We start from the raw sequence: 19,472 nt of genomic DNA, 5'->3' as shown, positions 1-19,472 counted from the left end.
GTGACTTTTTAAGTTCGAGCCAAAGCAGTTCAACCATTTTTGAGTATGAGGGAAGTGAAAAATATGGTACCAATTATTTTAAAAAAAGAAAGAAAAAAGTAATCTTTCTTTTTAAATAGTACAATACCATTCTTTTCATCTTAATAAAAATAAAAACAGAAACCTCTTCAAAAATGTTAAATAACACAGGCATTTTCTTGTCATTTCTTGCTATATAGCTGGAGATCAATGAAGATTTGTAGACCAGCTGATAATTCTCTGCTCCAGTATGACTGTTCTACTTTTTACCATACTCTCTAGTTTTAGACCCTTGAAATTCTTGATTTTTTTTATCTTTCTGGTTACTTTCAATGTCTTTCCATATAATTTATTTTTCATGGCCATGATTTCACAGATCACAAGTACAGTAGTCCAAGGAGGAAAACAAAAGTATGCTTTTTGTCAGTACTTGATGCCACTAACTAAGAAAAAAGGGGGATCATTAAGTTCTATATCTGTCATGAGGGGGAAAACTATGCAGTGTCCTATGATTTCAGATTCTCACCTTGTTCTTCACACCCCCGACTATATTTCAGCACATTATTGTCTTTCATTAGTGTAGTGGTTAAGACCGCAAGGCCTGGATATCTCTAGCTGAGTAACTCTCCTACGGCTTCCTGCATTCTGCCACTAACTGATTCAATTTTTAAGTCAAAACAAGATAGAAAGTTTAACGCAGAATGTAGATTCTTGTGAAGTAAGTTAAGCTTTTAGATGAATCAGTTAGGAATTCCAGGAAGACTGAGTAAAAGCTTGGACCATCTATAAAAGGTTAAAACAAGTGCATGATCCTTTGTTTAAGAGATATAGGATTCAAAAAATGAATCTTGCAGTTAGCCAGGCTGGTTTTGGCATCTTACTGTACTTCCAAATTATACAATGCACACAGCAATAAAAATGTCAAAAACTGAGAAGAGAGGCAAAATTCCAGTAAAACAAAGAAAAATGTTAACTTAAATTAAGTTATGTATTCTGACTACCCTGAAGCACACTTGAGCTTCTACTGTTCTTTGTCAAGCTAGAGGTCTGGAAAATACCATTTCATAGATCTTTGCTGAGCAAACTGCTGAATGTATCTCTCTAGAGGCTGTGGTTATATTAAAAACAACAACAATAAAATAGACAAACTAATCTGAAAGCAATTAAGATTGAATAGATATTGAGTTAACCTGTATTATTATTATTTATTATTATTACTATTATTATATCTCATCCTTAGTATTTCCTGTAATCTTGCAACTTAAAGTGCTGTGTTTTCTTATTTCTTCACAACAATACAATTCTATTTAAATTAGTTAGCTTTTGTATTACAAGCTGAGGTTAGGAGCATTGAACTCCTATTCAAGCTAAAAAAAAGTCAGGATTTTGTGTTTTGGTTTTTTCCCCAGAGAAAGTGTTTTGAATTTATTAACTGGTGTAAATTTTGGATCTTTAGAAAATTTTCACCTTGTTTCATATGCTTTCCTGTCCAAGCTCTAGAAGTAACATAGCTTAGTTTAGAAAAATAGGACCAAATTCTGATATATGCTGACATAAGGGGCATAGCTCAGTGGCAGCATAAACAAATTGTGAACCAAGTTGTCTAGCCTGAGTATGTGATAACTTGATGCATAATGGTGGAGGAGGAGGGGACTCATTCCTGCTTTGCCAATGGAAGATCATGAACTACAAGGGCTGGGGACATGGAATTCATAAAAATCAGCTCATATCTTCCCTCGAATAGCCTTATGTGTATCTTTATTGACTCTCCCCCTATTGCAACTATATAGGTATAGTCCCCACTGGACAACTTCTATCAGGGAAAAGGGCAAAGTATAGACTCTTGTACCTGATGAGGGGGTTGGGGGGGATCTTATAGGAGTTTTCTGTTGTCCTCTCCCCTGCTACATGCACACACTTGCCAGGAGAGGATTCTTTGGCTATAGGTGCCTGTGACAGGGCATCTGCCTCACACTGGCTAGGAAGCGGTTAAGAGGACCCTTGGAGAAGCAGCCAATGGGAAGGTGTCTGCAGGATAGCCAGTCAGGGCCCAGGAACCCAGTATAAAAGGGAGCTGCCAAGTAGAACAGGGGTAATCATTCCCAGGAACTCAAAGAGGGAAGGCTGGCTGCTCTGCAGCCTAAAGGAAGGCAGCACCCTGGACGGAACAGTAGCTGACTGCTGGGGCTCTGCGTGAGCTGGAGGCCCTGATACAAGGGCAGAAGCTATATTGGGGGTGGCCCAGGGAAGTCTGTTGAGGAGTTGGGGGAGGAGGTGGTGCAAGGTCACTGCACACAGGGTCCCTGGGCGGGGGCCTGGAGAAGTGGGCAAGCCTGGGTCCCTCCATGTCTCTCCCAGACCGCCAGTGGAGTGGTGGTGGGCTGCGGTAGCCACTGAAGTAAGTGGCAGAGCTGGGACTGTCAAATCCCCCAGAAAGGGAAGAACATGGGTTGTGGCTCAGCCAGAGGGTCGAGTCTGGAAGACGACTGTGTGGGTCCTGATGGTGGCGAGAAGGACTACCAGGGAACACCAAGGAAGAGTGACAGAGCACAGGCTGTGGACAAGGTGGCTGCTTAAGCTAAGTCCCAGACCACCAGCAGGATGTGCCTGTCCGGTGGAGAATGCTGCGAGTCCATCACCATGCCATCTCCATATTCCTGACAGTTTTTTGGACCTCTCATCAGTCAAAGACACTTCTTAAGTCACACAACCTATTCAGTCTCTTTCCAGCTGCCAGCCAAGGAGAAACTTGCCCTACATCTCTATAATATAGGCCTGATTCTCTCATTGAAGGTTACTGAAGTCAATGGAAATTGCTTATATCCTGTCAGGGACAATCTTGACTGTGGCATCTTTAAGTTATTGCCTTTCCTGAGATCACTCCCAAGGGTTACTACCATATACAGTAGAAGGCATTCAAAGGTTCCTAACTGTCATCTCTGAATAATAGTTACTGTCACACTGTCTGGAGTGGCTCATGACCATGAGTGCATACCTCAGGGCAGACTGTCAAAAGTAGGGCAGATGCCCCAAATTGGTGGCATATTTTAGAATTAGGTTTAATCAACCCAATATAAAATGTAAACTCCCAAATTACTACTATAGTCTTATAATGGAGGCACAACAGTCCGCTCAGACATTCCAGTTTATCTTGCCATCCAGCAAACTGGACTGTGTCATAAATGTACACTTACACCAAAAATCACAAATATTCCAGGTTACTCCCAGGCTCAAGAAACCTAGAACTCACAAAGACAATACTAGTAGTCAATTCTAGAGTAAACTAACTAAAGGTTTATTAGCTAAGAAAAAGAAATAGGAGCTATTGAAAGTTAAAGCAGGTAAAGTAAATGTATAGGTGAGTCCCAGTGTATAATTCCAAATGGTAGCAAAGATGTGGTACTCTGCCAGTTTCCCAAGAGTCTCTCAAGGCTACCCAGAATAACTCTGTGGATCTCTGTCTTCTTGTTCAGTTATTCTGCCCTGATAAAATCCAAACAGTCCAGAGATGAAGATTTTTTTCCCTTGTGTCCATACTTATAGTGTCTTCTCACAGAAAACAAGCTGAAAGGGTCATTACTGCTCTTTCTTTGATTGGCGGAGAGAAGATGCATTTAGAGTTTTTGTTATCTGATCATTACACACAATAACCACTTGCCTTCAAATGCACAAGAATTAATACTTTTCTGTTAAAGGTCTTCATTTGCACTACACAAGGATTCTTTCTCATGTGATGGGTTATATAATTACTGCAGTCTATACAATATAAATGTTTCCTATTATAACAGCATACAGATAAATGAAAATAATGCATGTAAGATCCCATTTGTTTTCATGAAGTTTAAACACCAAGTACCTTCTTATACACTGACCAATCATTCTGACCTATACTAAAATACAAGTGAATTGGCCTTACCTCAGCTGTGAGTATGTCAGTTTTCAGCTGAGCCTACAGTTTTGATCAGAGTTGGCATCAGCATTATAGTGATCACAAATATTTTCTTTTCTAAGTATAGGTAAAATCTGTGGTAATTCAAAAAAAACCTGTGAGGTAATTGTTGGCAAATGGCAGCTGCTTTCCATAAATAACCCCCTCAAACACACTTCCATGGGAGTCACTACCACTAGTTAATCTCTCAAAAGTGAGCATGTATATTGGCAATTCTCAGAGGAGACAAAAGTTACTTACCACAGTAGCTCTGCAAATGATTGCCCATATGGATCCACACTTCCACCAACCTTCTCCACTCCTTCTTAGTCTCTTATGTAAGAAATCCTGAATTAGTGAAAAGAACTAAAGATCACTTGGCATTACCTGGACCCATGCCTAAGTTGAGCGGGTGGAAAGGGCAAATGACCCCAATGTATGCTGCTTTCTAAAAGATTAAAATCCTTGGTCTTAATCTCCAAGGTTATGAAAAATTCAGTGTGATGGAGCAGAAAAACCTCACACAAGCAGGAAAATGGTTAAAGAGAGCCTATGAGCCTAGTTAACCTTGCCCACTATTCCTGCAGTCAATGACAGAAAAGAGGAGAAAAGGAGAGAATGTGGCTCAGTTCAGGGCTGAATGACAAAGTGGCAGGAAGTAGCTCTGCCTCTCTACATCTCTACATGAGCGGTGCTTCACTTACAAGTCTGAGTGCCAGGACAGCTGCCAGGGGAGAAGCAGTGTGTTCCTAACCAAGTGAGACTGGGGGACACCCAGCAGTGGGTGAACCTTACTAGTCGATTGTAAGGACATTGTGGAGCTATGCTCCTTTACTCCTTGCACAGGGTATAAATGTGGTCTAGTCATGTATGCCAGATAAATAAAACTCTCCTGACCTTCAGATGAGACACAGGGCAGCCTGAAGGATTCAAGAGAGACATTCAATTGTAGTATTGCAATTTAATTGCATGAGTCTAGAACTTCTGGCTATTCATGGCCAAAGACTTAACATGTAAAACAGTGGCTCCTAAACTTTCTAGGTTCACTCTTTAATGCAACCTCTAATGAGCATAAAAAAATATACACTCTTGAATGAGGATCAAGCCTACTGGGCAAGTTGTTGGTAACTTACATGCTCTAAAAGGCTAGCTCACCAAGTTTATAAAAACTTGAGATATAAACCAGCAATATACATCACTAATTCCAAGCAGGATGAATGAATATTGTGGGATGTTTAATTATTTCCTCCCTTTTATTAATAAAATAGTTACTTCTCCTATGATATATAATTGTGCTCTGTAATATAGCAGAAATGGAACAACACAAAGTCAAGATTATATTTCATACAAAGATTATATGTCTGATGTAATCCACCAGCAATAACAATAAACCTTAAAATATAAATATTACAAATTAAATATTTTAATACCTGTTGTGCCTGGAAAGATAAATTGTATCTTTTAGACTAAATGGATACCATCAACTCCTTGTTCTGCAGAGTAACTCGGGGGATGATGCCTAAGGTGATTAATATACAGAAACAAATGTGAGGCAGTTAGATTTGTTATACACACAAAAAACACCTGACACAAACCCATGAAAATGAAAAGTTAAATTACCTAACCCTGCTTATTGTCTTTTCTTCCTCCCATAAGGAAACTCCTTACCATTTCCACAACTACAGTATATCATGGGCCATGCTACACAACCTTAACTCTGCCCCCATTTTACCTTCCCACACACATCCTTTTACCAGATTTTTCTTCCCGAACACTAATAGTTGTGGATGTTTGGTGTAATAGCTAGGTTGAAAGAGGGTGGTTTGGTAAAGGTGGTGTACAGAAAGATGGTTAAAGGAGGTGATGGAAGAACGGCATCCCCAGGGAAATTTTCTGTATGCATTATAGCAGAAGTGAGTTTGGAGGAGGAATGGGGAGGATTTTGCATGTGTGAGGGGCAGTATGAAAGAATGCATATAGGTGCTGATTGGAGAAGCGGACAAGCAGGTGATCAAGTCACAAATCTTTGGCAGAGAGAATACAGGGGTTGAGATAACAGAACAGATAGGTAGGGTAGGGCTAAACTGTGGAGTGCTTTGAAAATTGGGAAAATAAGTTTTTGTTTGATGTGGTGAAATAAAGAGAGCTAATGAGCCCTTAAAGAGTGTGACATAATCAGAGCTACAACCCAGGAAGATAATTTTAACACCAGCATTTTGAATGGATTTGAAGGGAGCAAGGCTGCAGGCATCAGAGCAAGGGAGGAATAGGTTGGAGTAGTCAAAATGCAAGATGATCGAGGCTTGGACAAGAGTTTTGACTATCAGCAGAGTGGAAAAGTTGCATCTTGGAGGTGTTGAGGAAGAAGTGGCAAGTAGTAGACAGAGCCTGTATGTATGGGTCAAATAAAAGGCTAAGTCAAAGATAAAAGCTGAAATTATAGAGAAAGCATATGAAGGGGAGGATTTCCGGGGAGAGATTAAAAGCTCAGTTTTCCCTGTTAGGTTTTAGTTGATGGCTAGAGATCCACAAGGAGATGGTCAGAAAGACAGCTCATTGCTGAATGGTGAGATAACACAAATAAATCAGTCAATAATTTTCCCTCCTACCACCCCTCCCTCCCCCTTTTCTTATCCTTTCATCCCAAGTGAGCTTATTGGAAATCAGATGTACATAAGTTTCTCTCTTTTCTTTTGTCCTTCTATCCATCTCCTCTTTTAATCTTGCCCTATTTATGAATTCATTTGCAAGCCCTATTAGTTAAAATGTCTTAAAAATGGCTTATTCAGATTTTTGGATGACACACAGATCCTCTACATAAAAATACAACTGGACTGACACATCTTCTTAACCAAGTTGTATAAGAGGTGAAGAAATAGTTTGCTGAACACAAAAGCATACAGGCAGACAGACAGCTTATACATAAGAGAAGTATATTGCAAATAGGTCTGTGGCTTGCTGACTCTAATCTCTAAACAATAATTTAAGCTTTGAGAAGAAAATGAAAATTTGAAAACACAGATGGCTTTTCAAAAACTATTCAGAAATCCTTTGGACTAATGGGGAATGTTTCCCTTTTACATGGTAGTGGAATAGATTCCAGTGAAGATCACACATATGAGAATTATACTTTCCAGATAACTCATGTCCTCAAATTAGTTTAAGATTAAAGAGGCTACGTATAAGCAAAGCTCCATTTTCAGATAGCAACATCAAAGTTGGCAAAGAGTCTATCAGGCATGTGCTTCAGAAGGTACGTTAACAAAATTGTATCAGATGTAGCAAGGGTTGTACAAAAAGCAAAAATAATCTGTAAATGAGTGCCTTTTATTCTTTTTGGCACTTACATTTCTCCTGAAAGCCAATGGAAATTCTAATCTATATTGGTCAAATGAAAAGTTAAAATACACAGGTTAAAAAAGTTTGCACTGGATTCAGCACATACAGTTAATGTTAAAATGTAGCAACCAATCTCTGTTTGAATTTATTACTTCTGTAGATAAACTGTGTGAGAGACTCTAAAAGAAATTCAGAAAACTGAAACAGGGCCCTTTTCAGAAATCAATTAATTGGCAGGCAGCTGAAACATAAAGCGTGAATTTTTTTAATAAAAAATAATATTCTTATTTTCTCTCTCAGAATATGTACATTTAAAAGGGTAACTAATGTGTGTTTTTATTATTTTGACATTGATCTGGTAACAATCTAGGAAGTTAAGTTCCAAAGCTTCATTACTTAGACATATCAAATCTCTAAGAGTCCTATTTTGACTTTTATAGATTGTGTATGTGTATTTTTCTCCTGATCAGCTACTGTGTGACAAAATTAATATGTTTGTGACACATTGTACTAAATGGGGCCAGATTCTGGCACTGTTAATCCTATTAATTAGCATTTTATTACATGAATGAGCCCATTCATCTCAATGGGATTATTCTAAAGTAAAGCATTACTCAATGTGGAAGGAGTCCTCCAATCAGGACTCCAGTTGTGTATTCAAATTCTGATTTCAAATGTCGGCATAGACATTCTCTTTCTTGGTAGGATACAGGTTGCAGTGCAAATCCTAATATGTTCTGTACACTTTGAACTGAATTTTGCGGGGAAGATGCAATCAGTAGCATTGCTATAAAGACCCACTGCATAACCTGGAGAAATACTATTGTTGTGTAGCTAACACACACTGAGTGGAATCCCCATTTTGCTATGTAAAGCTCATTTTTCATATCACGCGTGGCTTTTTTTTAGTTTGTTTCTTCCCCCTGAATCTATATCATTGCTTGTTTCTAGCAGCTAACTGCTGCTATTCATAGAATCATAGAATATTAGAGTTGGAAGGGACCTCAGGAGGTCATCTAGTCCAACCCCCTGCTCAAAGCAGGACTAACCTCAGCTATATCATCCCAGCCAGGGCTTTGTCAAGCCTCAGCTTAAAAACCTCTAAGGATGGAGATTCCACCACCTCCCTAGGTAACCCATTCCAGTGCTTCACCACCCTCCTAGTGAAAAACTTTTTCCTAATGTCCAACCTAGACCTCCCGCCGTACAACTTGAGACCGTTGCTCCTTGTTCTGTCATCTGCCACCACCGAGAACAGCCTAGCCCCATCCTCCCTGGAACCCCCTTTCAGGTAGTTAAAGGCCACTATCAAGTCCCCCCTCATTCTTCTCTTTTTCAGACTAAACAAGCCCAGTTCCCTCAGCCTCTCCTCATAAGTCCTGTGCTCCAGCCCCCTAATCATTTTTGTTGCCCTCCGCTGTACTCTCTCCAACTTGTCCACATCCTTTTTGTAGTGGGGGGCCCAAAACTGGACACAATATTCTAAATGCAGCCTCACCAATGCCGAATAGAGGGGAATAATCACTTCCCGTGACCTGCTGGCAATGCCCCTCCTAATGCAGCCCAATATGCTATTAGCCTTCTTGACAACCAGGGCACACTGCTGACTCATATCCAGCTTTTTATCCACTGTTACCCCCAGGTCCTTTTCTGCAGAGCTGCTGCCCAGCTCGTCGGTCCCCAGTCTATAGCTGTGCATGGGATTCTTCCTTCCTAAGTGGAGGACTCTGCACTTTTCTTTGTTGAACCTCATTAGATTTCTTTTGGCCCAATCCTCCAGTTTGTTTAGGTCACTCTGTATCCTATCCCTACCTTTCAGGGTATCTACCACTCCCCCCAGCTTAGTGTCATCCGCAAACTTGCTGAGGGTGCAATCTACCCCATCCTCCAGATCATTAATAAAGATGTTGAACAAAACCGGCCCCAGGACCGACCCCTGGAGAACTCCGCTTGTGACCGGTTGCCAGCTAGACATGGAGCCATTGATCACTACTCGTTGAGCCCTATGCTCTAGCCAGTTCTCTATCCATTTTATAGTCCATTCATCCAACCCATACTTCTTTAACTTGCTGATAAGAATACTGTGAGAGACAGTATCAAAAGCTTTGCTAAAGTCAAGGTATATCACATCCACCGCCTTCCCTACATCCACAGAGCCAGTCACCTCATCATAGAAAACAATCAAGTTGGTCAGGCATGACTTTCCCTTGGTGAATCCGTGTTGACTGTTTCTGATCACCTTCTTCTCTTCCAAGTGCCTTAAAATGGATTCCTTAAGGACCTGCTCCATGATTTTTCCAGGGATTGAGGTGAGGCTGACCGGTCTGTAGTTCCCTGGATCCTCTTTCCTCCCTTTTTTGAAGATGGGCACTAAATTTGCTTTTTTCCAGTCCTCAGGGAACTCCCCCTGTTGCCACGAGCTTTTAAAGATAATAGCCAATGGCTCTGAAATCACCTCAGCCAACTCCCTCAGCACTCTCGGGTGCATTGCGTCCGGCCCCATGGACTTGTGTACGTCTAAGCCTTCTAAATAGTCTTGGACCCGTTCCTTCAGCACTGCGGGATGTTCCCATTCTGTGCCACCCACTACAGCAGTCTGGGAGCTTATCTTGTCTGTGAAGACAGAGGCAAAAAAGGCATTGAGTACCTCAGCTTTCTCCACATCCTCCGTCACTAGGTTGCCTCCCTCATTCTCTAAGGGGCCCACACTTTCCCGAATCTTCCTCTTGTTGGCAACATGCCTGTAGAAACCCTTCTTGTTCCCGTTCACGTCCCTTGCTAGCTGAAACTCCAATTGTGCTTTGGCCTTCCTGATTTCATTCCTGCACGTTCGAGCAGTGTTTTTATAATCCTCCCTAGTCATCTGACCAAGCTTCCACTTCTTGTAAGCTTCTTTTTTGTGTTTAAGTTCACGAAAGACTTCTTTGTTAAGCCAAGCTGGACGCCTACCATATTTGCTATTCTTTCTGCACACCAGGATGGTTTGCTCCTGTGCCCTCAATAAGGTCTCTTTAAAATACAGCCAGCTCTCTTGGGTTCCTTTCCCCCTCATATTAGCCTCCCTATTATAAATAACCAGATTGTGTTGCTGGAGTGGGGAATGTTAACTGGAAGAAACTAATGCAATTCTAGCTGACAACTACATACTGTTTGTGTAACTATCTAAAAGTAGACCAACTATTCCAACTATTTATTTTGCAGTATGAATCTAAGAGGAAGTGTGCAAAAAATTAAACTTGAATTTGACAAAGAAATGATGTTCTAGTAAGGAAATATTTCATCATCCAAACTGTAGCGTTTCTTGTGTACCACAGCTATGAAGGATAGAAACTGCTGTACTAGATCAGACCAAGGGTCCATCCTGTCCTGTACTCTCTCTCCGACAGTGGCCAGCACCTATGTTACAGAGAAAAGTTAAGGAAACCCCACAGTATGCAAATGTGGCATAATTTCCTTCCCCCCCCATGAAAATCTCATCCTCATATCTAATAGTTAGAAACTGATTTAAACTCTGAAGCATAATGATTTATCCCAAACTTCCAATTTTTCATCTTTTTTTTTTTTTTTTTTTTTAAATAAGAGCTGCTACTGTAGCTCTGGATATTCTTGTTGTTCATATAAATATCCAAATACCTCTTTGAATATTCCTAAATTCTTGGCCTCAACAATCCTGTGGCAATTAGTTCCGTAATCTAATTTATGTGTTGTGTAAACAAGTATTTCCTTTTTTTAGTTTTAAATTTCCCACCTTTTAATTTCACTGAGTATTCCCTTGTTCCTTTGAGACAGTAAGAGCAGAAGCTCTCAATTTACCTTCTCTATACCATTCGTTATTTTATATACTTTTAGCATAACTCCTCTGACTCATTTCCTGTCTAGACTAAAAACAATCCTAATCTTGTCAATTTCCTTCATATGAGTTTTTCCATGCCCCAAATCATAATCATCCTTGTTATCTGTACCCTCTTTAATTCTGCTATGTCTTTGTGAGAGGAGGTGACCAGCCCTGCACACAATATTCCTGATGAGTCTGTACCATTGATTTATATAATGGCATTATAATATTTTCTGTAGTTTTCATTCCATTCCTTATGCATCTAACATTTAGTTAGCTTATTTGACTACAGCTGCACATTTAGAACTGGTCTTTATTGAGCTGTGCACAATGATGCCCAAGTCCTTTTCCTGAATTGATAATGATAAATTAGCACCCTGTGAAGCATATGGGTAGTTCAAATTTTTCCCTCCAGTGTTTATTACTTTGCATTTGTCAATACTCAGTTTCATCTGCAATTGTGTTGACCTTTAACCATCCCTCTGAAGTGCCTCACAGTCTTCACTGGACTTGACAAACCCAAATAACTGTTCCGTTTCGCCATCTCATTGTGACCTCCCTTCTCCAGATCATCAATAAATATATTAAATAACACCAGTCTTAATATGGAACCTTAGGCACCCCACTGTTAACCTTTTCTTATAATGAAAATTGACTGTTTGTTCTTATTCTTTATTCTTCTTTTAACCAGTTTTACACTTCTTGAATTAAGTGCTATCCCTGAGGGGGTGTACAAGAACCTACCTATAATCTCCTATGTTTAATAACCATTTTTTAAAAATTGGATAAGAGAATCAATAATTAATGTTAGCTATGTCAACTTTGCATCACTTTTTGGGCTTGATCTATGAACATCTTTTTAGGAGAGGAATGGACCCTTTTTAGAGTGATGAAAAAAGCTGGAACTGGAAGCTGAGACATTTAGAGTATCAAGGCTCCTCTGTCTAAACATGTTTCTGTGTGGAAATCTGAAAAGTAGTTTATTTAAAACAAACAAAAAAACTGCTTATGGGAGGCTAACAGTTCATACATACTGAATTTCATGACTGTCTTACATAACATTTTTCTAGCTTTACAAAAATAGGCATTTTGGTGTAACTATAAATTCTGTTCAAGTAATATTCATTTTTCTCTATTCAAAAGTGAGCATCAAAAACATATCCGAGAATGCTGTTTCCTTCCAATTAGACAACAATTTTTTTCTACTTTGTACAAAGCTTGAGTATTTGAAAATACAGAAGGCTGTAAATGTGCCGTAGGTAAAAATAGAAATCTGCTACATCAGACTATTGTCAGCTGCTACTTTAGGCAATAAAAACATGATTTATAACTTGTTAACCTACATCTCATGGATATCCTTTCTGTAATAATGTGTGCAGATCATTGTTTACTGTCTAAATCAGCCTTGTCAGAGAAATGCTCTCTAGTGATTTTTTAAAAGTCAAAATAAACTGACACATTCTGCTGTGTTTTGTGATTATACAGTCATGAATGGCTGTTTTCTTTCTTATAGTTGCATATGGAATAAGAATAACAGGGCACAGCTACTTAGGCTGATGTAGGCTTTTTATGATAATTTTATATTGGGCTTGCAGCCGCTAGCTACATTAGTATCTACCAAATATTTTGATAGGGCCTTATATTCTGATTATTTCTTGCTTAAGAGTTACTTCTAAATTGTTTGAGTATGTGCACACATGCTTTACATTTATTATATCAAAATATTGAACTCAACCTTATTTGTGATATGCTATAAAATGCTACCAGAGCTCAGTTACTGCAGGTTTAATATAATCTGTTCAAGTTTCTGTGTATTTGTTCTGAGAGCAAACTGCGTCAATAAACAACTTAACAGGGGCATGGAACTTTATGACCCAAAATAAAAGATATAAAACCTATTAAGGAAACCTGAGTACATGTTTGAAAATTGGCAGACATTTGAGAAGGAAATTACTTGGCACTATTGCACAGATACCCAGCTAAATTAGAAGATTAAAATGTATATTACTTAGAGGAAGTATTGTCAAACTCCTGATATGAGATGTTCAACAGAAAACAAAGACTAAATTACTTTTCTTGAAACATAAATGAATAGTATTTCTTATTACCCCTATCCAGTTATAAATTACTATAAAAAACTATTACAGTTTTCTGACCCTTATGAACCTCTTCCCCTTTAGTGCAAACTGTGATATTTATCTGTGGTATTTGTCTGCATAAATTAACAGGGCCAAATTCATAAGTCCTTTTCATTTACTGAAGTCAGTAAGACTAAACTGAATAAATACTTCAGGATTTTCTTCACAGCAAACTGTTACACTACATACAGAAGATAGAAGGAACGTATACAACATCAAAGAGATGAACAGGAGATGCATGTTGCTAAAAACTGCTTAAATGTTAGCATTATCAATAGGGAAGAAGACACTTCCTCACCTTTGAAAACATATTCACTGGGAAAAAAAACACACAGCTGAAGAAGTAGTCAGGATTAGGACCTCCTCAGACACAAAAGAAGGCAAGTTCCCAGTTTCTGTCTTTTACTCCTGAAGCCATTTGTCCTATTGCCAATCTTCTATGTCAATGAAAAACTTGGTCCCACTGAAGTCAATGGGATTTTTGTCTTTGGCTAAAGTGGGGTCAGGATCTCACCCATGTTGTGTCATGTCCATCCCACACAATTGGTATGGCATGATGAGGCAGAACTTGGAACCATATTCATATTTTGTTATTTCTCTGGTGGCATTGTAAAGAATGAGATTATAAGGGAATTTACTTACCCTCTTAATGTGTCAGATTGGATGTGTCAATACAAATTTTCTTTCTGACACAAGTAGAAAAAGACAGTTTGTAGGATTAATGAGGCAAAGTACCAAATGGAGTAAAATATGATATAGAGAAAATAATTTTATCAGTACAATAAGAGATGTTAAAAAAAAGACCGATTAAGATACTCTTTCCTTTTAAAGCCTTTGTGAGTGAGATGGAGGCAGTAATTGGTAAGGAAGATTTGAAATCATGTAAGAGTTGTAGAGCTAGACAGCTGAAGCAGTTTTTCTAGGCCTGGATTTTAGGGGTGGTGGCTATGAGTGGCATTAGAGCAACTGTTGTCCTTTGTTTTTGTAGTATAGTCACTATGCATCCTGCTGCTGCAAGAAGCCAGTAAGGGCTGAATTCTGATGATGGCACTCTGTCACATCATCTTACAATATGAGAAGCCTTATTAGCTCACCTGCTTGAGGGAGGTGGGTCTGGTAAGAATGGGAAAAACAAAAATAGGTGGGGAAAAGAGATGATGGGAAAATAATAATGAGGGTGAAGATTACAGAGAAGAAAGAGGAAAATACAAATAGGTTAGAGCAAGTAGAAAGAAGAGGGAGGCAGCAAATACATGAAAAATATGCACAGAAAAATGGGGCTAAGGGACAGAGAGAAGAGGAGAAACAGGAAATGGGGAAATTTAAAACATGGGAGGAGTAGTGACAAGGAATGGGGAAGGAAAAATACCGTGGGATGGCAGAGACCAGATGAAGGGGTGAGCTATCAAGGAAGTGAAGGTGAAGAAGTGGATGTGAGGTTGTATGAAATGGAGCCATACGGATCACCTGGGTTCTCGTCTCAGGCCTGTAAATCCTGTACTGAAATACTTAATATGCTGGACATCAGTATAAGAAAAAGAAATCTAGAATATAATATATTCTTTTTAAAGGAATATTTTGTTTCCATTCTAAGCTGTACTGTTTTTTTTTCCTCTCAGTGAAATGCCAGTGGGTATTTATTGTGTGATATGATTTTAGCTTGTTGCTCCTAACTTTAGAGTGTTCAGTGAAGCAAATGCCTTTAAAATTTGCCAATGTATACATTAAACTCCCTTCACCTTCCCAAGTGGAATACACAGAAATTTTATTTGAATTATGCTTAACTACTTTTGTTATTTGAATACTTGCTGCTTCTATTTTTATTTCATGAAATATAGTTACAAAAGTATGTTTGCTAATTTGAGTGTATGCTATCCTGTCTTTGTAAAAGCAAGTAGGTCAGTTGTTCAGATTAATTCTACGTAATCCTTCAAACTATAATAGGTTCAGACCAGTCTAATCTGTAGATAGAACCTACCTTTGTCTCTAATTTATAAAATATACATGCAATCCTGTTCTTTTTAGAACTTCTGACTTGGCCCACATACCTGACATTCACTTGGGTAGCCTGGAGTTATTTTACATGCGCGAATCAACAAGCTTTCCAAGCCTTTACCTGTACCATAGGTATGCATCTAAAGTTTTATCCTGTTTAATGAATTTGCCACTGTCCTTGCTTGAACTGTTTTATAAAATTATTACACATCTCATTCTTGCCTAGGGTCCACTCCTGCAGTTTTGACACAGACAAACCACTCATTGACTTCAGTGTCAGTTTTGCTGTGATAGAACTGCAGAATCTTTGAGGTCCTTTGAGAGCAGCTTCAAAGTTTGAGCTAGGATTTTGATTTCAGCATGATTCTTTTTTTTTTTTTAATACTACCAGGAACAGATTGGGAAGTCAAGAGACAGGGTTAATAAAATAATAAAAAGAAATATTCTTATTCATTCCATTTGTATATCTATCATTCTTTACAAAAAAGTTATCTTAAATTTTGGAGAGCAACAAATTTTGTCTTCTCACTGAGATTTCATAGCACTGTTGTAAGTATACATAAGATTAATTTATCTTTAAAGAAAATGAGAGACAGGGCAAAAGACTGTAGTGAGTTCAGCATCACTAGGGGCCTGTGTGCAAGAAATCTTTATTTACTGAAATCTAATGATACTGGTTTCATTTTTCAAGTAATCTTTGAAACTGTTAGGAAGCATTGGGGATATAATGCATTTACTTAAGGCTACTGACTGAGGCGAGAAAATTGGGAGAAAATTGGATAGCCACATGGGGCGTTAACTTTATTGAGGGAAGAGTACTTACTACTGGCATTTTTTGTTTTATTCATAGAGCCCTGCGCAGATACAAAATTTGTATCCATATCTGAGTCATAAGCCACAAAATGGTCCGCGGATATCCACAGATTTGCAGGGCTCTATTTATTCAATCACCTCTACTCAGAGTCTAGGAGATGTTCAAATTTCTTTGATGTAAATGGGAATCCTCCCAACAACCTCAAAGTGGGTATCTACTCTGAATAGTGACTATGTAAAAATGTCTTCTCCTTACTCAACAGATGTTTTTATGTGTATTCCAAGTCATATCTACTGAGTTTAGTGACAAAAATGAGTTTTTATTTTTGCTATTTCTGCAAAACCAACACAGGCAAAGGGCTGCAATTTGGCTTGTAGAATCTTCATTCAGATCTTTCAGATCTCAAGTTGCATTTGCATCTCTTACAAGTAGAAAACTATATTTCTACCCCTGACAATTGAGTTAATAGAGAAATGACACTGTATGTAAGAGGGGTGTAATGGCTTGGGGACTTTGTCTATGTAAATTTATGAATTCCAACTTATTTGATTTGATTTGATCGATTTTTATTAACTCTATTTCTGACTATGACCTTTTGTGTGGATTAAAATTTCCATGTTATGACAGACGACAGACCATGTTGGCAAATCTGAAACAGGGCCATCAAGGGCCATCTACAATTTAATAGCCTTATCTGGATGGTATAGTGGGTCTAGAGGCTGAGCAGTTTCATGCAGGCAACAAGCTAAACCACTGACTTTTAACAACACTCTTTCAGAAATGCCACTTGAGGGTGGGGAGAATGGAAAATCCCAGTTTGAGAAGAGAAGCAGAAAGATGTCAGATCTTGCTTTTAAAAGGGACAAGCTTTCTAGCAAGAGTGGGACAGACCATCACTAGAACCAGAAAGATTAAGCAGGAGAAGTGGAGGGCACTGGAGAAAACAGTTTGCGTTCAGGGTTTTGTTTTGCCTAGAACTGTACATCCCATTACTGCACCATGTAAAAGTAGTACGTACGTGTATTTAAGAAACTCCTTTGCAAATACTATGTTTCTTGTTTTAACTGTCATGTGTCACCAAAGAATTAAACTACAAACTGAAGTGCCCAAAAAGGTGGAATGCATAAGCTAGGATTATCATACGTCTGGGTTTCCTGGACGTTGCCTGGTTTTTGAGCCTCCGTTCCCTGTTTGGGCAGATTTTCAAATAACAGGAAAGAACCCCAACTGGTCCGCTTCCTGGCTGGTCCTGCCCCTGCATCAGCAGCTGATTGGTCCATTCCCCTGAGCCATTGCAGCCAGATCCTGCTTCCCAGCCCCCTACAGTGTCCTCTTTTGGGAACCTGAAATATGGTAACACTAACATAAGCTGCTGAGTAGACCTGTGTGGGCTGAGGAACTGGTTCCAGAGTCCAGGAAGCTGGACCTTGGGGTCCTACTGCCAAGGGGAGGGAGTCAGATCCAGGATCTGCACCTGGGAAGTGCACCTGTGTCACCCAGAGTTATGAGCAGCTATAAGTCATTGCTCAAACCCATGGAGCTTAGCAGCTCATGGGCTCCAAAGGTTTGGGGCCACTTATAACAGCCTGATAACTGTCCAGACCCGGGGACTCAGCCAAGGCTGCAGTAGGGGCAAAAGCAGGAATTTGAATCCATTTCAAACTCCCTGAATTTATCAGGAAATCAGTGCCTGATGTGGTGTGTTGTGATTTGTACGAGTATTTTAGAAACTGAACTGTCTGAGGGAAAAGCATGCCAACTTCTAAGAGTCAGAAGCCAAGGATTTCTAACTCTCAATCTGGAGAAAGACGTAAAGAAGCATAAATTACTATTTGTTACCTTCCTTTTGTATAGTAAAATATTGAATAGTTGCTCATTAAATGACCATCATTCACCTGGTGTACTGGATGAGGCAGGGGACCTGTGGAAAAAATTGCATGTGATCACATAATTAAAGACTGTTTCATAATGCATATGCACAAGCAACGTTAAATCTGACATAACCTAATTTTTGAATGCTTGACTTTGCAATCTTAATGTTTTTAATGTAGTTTTTTTGGGTTTAAGAAAATATTTTTTTTGAAGACTGATTATAAAAATCTTAGTTACCTATGCATTTAAATTACATACTCTTTTCTTTTATTTTTAAGCAATGAAGGGAAAAAAGTTTATAACTTGACATGATATATCATTTTGTGGTTGAGCCTGATTAAAACTGATTGATTTCAATAAGACGTTATAATGTTCCATCATTACTTGCTATTGTGGCAATATAGCAAAAGGAAAAAATATGTAATGACTAGCAGTCCTTGGTATAGCATCAATAAATTACTTTATTGTTTGATATATCTGTTGCTTAAAAGTTATGTGGTGAAATTTTTATCATTATTGATAAAACAATGATTCTGTAATTTGCTCAGGATATAAAGAAAAATGAATACAGACACAGGCATGGATCAGAAAGTGGAAGGCTATAACTTCATTAAATTTTCATTTTAATGGGCCTGTGTATAGTTACTTAGGTTCAGTGCAGTGTTAAATAGCCTCCATGCCAAATGACCAGAATTCAGGATTGGGCCCCTTCAGCCTAATGCTTAATATTCAGCCCATTTCTGAATCCTCTTGCCCTCCCTTATGAGGGGAATAAAAGTACATAGGAAGGTGCAGGAAGGCACTGTGGCCTTCCTCGGAGCCTGGGCCGGAGGAAGGTTCGTGATGCCCCTACTGGGCAGAGTAGAGTCCTACAGGCCAAACTGCCCGGTAACAGAGGGGCGGAGCCAAGGCAGGAAGAGGAACTATAAAAGGCCAGCCTAGCAGCTCAGTAGGAAGGAAGCTGCTGCCAGAGGCAGATGTGTCTTCCTGGAGGCCTAGGCTCAGCAGCTGTTTGGAGCAATTGTCCCACCAAGTGGAGCCTCCGAAACCTGCCCAGATTGCCGGGCCCAAGCAACTGGAAAGGGCCACCTGGGACTCCTGGGTGGGAAATACCCCCTGAGGCTGGCCTTGACCTGGGGACCCCCGGGAGCTGGTGGAACCCTGTGGACTGGAGGAACCCCTGGCACCTGGAGGAGCTGTCCTCTGCAGATGATGCAGAGGAGTTCCCGGACCTGCTGCCCGTCAACGGGGAGGGACTTGTGGGCCTGCCACTTGCAGTGTATCCCAGTGACCCAGAGGGAGACTAATGCTTGCAGGTACCCGGGGGCAGGGTAGGAGGAAGTGGCCCAGGGGCAGCTGCCTAGTAAGTGGCTGAGTCAGGGGCTAAACCCCGTCAGCATGTTGCAGCTGGAGCCCTGCTGACTCAGTGGCAAAGGGCCCTGGGCTGGGATGTAGTGGAGTCGGGTGGGCCTGCGTCCCCCTCCCTGCTTCCCTAACCACACTGGGAGTGCTTGACATCCTCTGCGTTGGCTA

General features: G+C 39.7%; 1 protein-coding gene across 3 annotated transcripts in view; it reads left to right on the top strand.

The window, feature by feature from the left end:
- The window catches only part of PACRG (parkin coregulated), a 420,318-nt gene that overhangs the window by 193,645 nt on the left and 207,201 nt on the right, over positions 1 to 19,472 (top strand). The window lies entirely within an intron of this gene.

Source organism: Emydura macquarii, unplaced genomic scaffold (assembly GCF_026122565.2).
Source record: "Emydura macquarii macquarii isolate MOO-44397 ecotype Brisbane River unplaced genomic scaffold, CSIRO-AGI_Emac_v2 contig_2308, whole genome shotgun sequence".
Taxonomy (NCBI): domain Eukaryota; kingdom Metazoa; phylum Chordata; order Testudines; family Chelidae; genus Emydura; species Emydura macquarii.
Note: the sequence above shows the minus strand (reverse complement) of the source record. Positions and strands in the feature narration are given on the sequence as shown.